This window comes from Neomonachus schauinslandi, chromosome 11 (assembly GCF_002201575.2).
Source record: "Neomonachus schauinslandi chromosome 11, ASM220157v2, whole genome shotgun sequence".
In the NCBI taxonomy this organism is placed as follows: domain Eukaryota; kingdom Metazoa; phylum Chordata; class Mammalia; order Carnivora; family Phocidae; genus Neomonachus; species Neomonachus schauinslandi.
Window position 1 is genome coordinate 4,283,112 of NC_058413.1, and position 1,739 is coordinate 4,284,850.

Sequence of the window (1,739 nt, forward strand, 5' to 3'; positions counted from 1 at the left end):
AGGTGTCCCAGACTCCTGTACAGCCCTGGGGGACTCCAGGGTCCAGCAGGGCTGAGGCCCCTGCACCCCATGCCCAGCCAGAGTGCAGAGGGGTGACCAGAGCCCCCACAGCCACAGAAAACATGAGCCCCACCAGAGCTGCAAGGGTTTATCTGAGAGACATGAGCACGTGTTCTTTGTCAAATGGGTCTAACCCAGTGCAGGACCCGGCTGGGATGGGGAGGAACAGGATGGGAGGCACCGGGAGCACCGCAGACCAGAAGACCCCCAGCAGCCCTGCTCCCCTTAACCAAAACCTGAGCCCCAACTCAACCGTGAATTCAGCCTGTTTCTCACGGAGACAAAGGCTTAGAGGCCAATACTATTTGAAACTGAAAGGGGACAGTCAGGGCCCCCCAGGGCATCCAAGAGACATCAGCTTGTGTTTGGAAGACACCAGCTTGATGACCCCAGCTTTGGTTACCCCATCCTGAGGGCAGAACCAGCCTCTGAACAGCACGGTCTCCCAGAGTCCAACGTGGGTCATCCAGAACTCTGTGCCATGTGACAGTAATAATCAGAGGGGGCTTCTCTGCACACAAGCCAGGAAACGGGAAGGCAGAAGACCTTCAGGGACGTACACAAGGCAGGGCAGAGAACGTGACATCCTGCTGGCAGTGCCCACTGGAACGAGACTCACTGCAGGGGGCCGAGTCTGCGGCCCAGTGAGGCCAGGCTCCCCACCTCCAGCTGACCTGGGAAAAGCAGTGAGCTCCTCCTGAGGGTCATGGGGTCCAGCCTGCATTAAACGTGAATCCGATCCTGCCATCAGATGGCGCTCAGACCTTGGGGGCAGGGGCTAAAGGGGTGGCAGGATAGCGGGGCACCCAGCAGCTGACCAGGGTGACCTCACCCTTGTCCCCAGGGCGAGCAGGGCTCTGCCAAGGCAAGCTGGGTGCAAACTTCTAACCCACTGCTCCACGAGGTGCTCCCCGCCCAAAACCAGCCTTCCCAGAGGCAGCCTGCAGAGGGGACAGGTCTGGGAGTGTCCTCACTATGACCAAAGATACCCCAAATCTGAGGGGCAGCATGTCAAGGCCCAGGATCTCAGACGAACTCCAAGATCAGAAACTACAATGCACGTGGGTACATGAAACATAACCCTGAGCACTGGGGTTTCTTTCCTCTAATTCCACCTCCCAGACAAGCTGGGAAGACGGAGGCCATCACTTCCCACAGTGGAGTCTGCACCTATTCTCTCGTTGCCCTCCACCCCCCACCAGTCAGTACCCACAGCAGACATCACTAATCAATCCCAGCATTGCTGTCCATGAGGATTCCAGTCCTCAACAGAGACCTCCAGGAGCTCCCACCCACCACTCGAGTTGGCCCTTGAAATGAGAAAACCACATTAATCTGGACCCACAGTGGCTCAAGGGGCAATGTGGCCGGCACACATTACTCACGTTCCCTCCCCCCCCGACCTACTAGACTCCTCTGCCACACATCCCATGAACACATAAAGGAGAGCCACCACCGGCTCATACAGGCCTTTATGCAAATTAGAAAAAGACAGCCCTCACCTTGGGGCGACGGCCCGGTGGCTGGACATGCCCGTGCAGCCAGGTTTGCAGTGCACAACCTGAACAACCTTACCTGGTCACCCTGCTCCAGAGAAGCCGGAGTTGTGTCTCAGTAAGAATGACGACCTCATTCTTTGCAAGACTTCAGGATAAAAATCATTGCCATTCTGACCCATA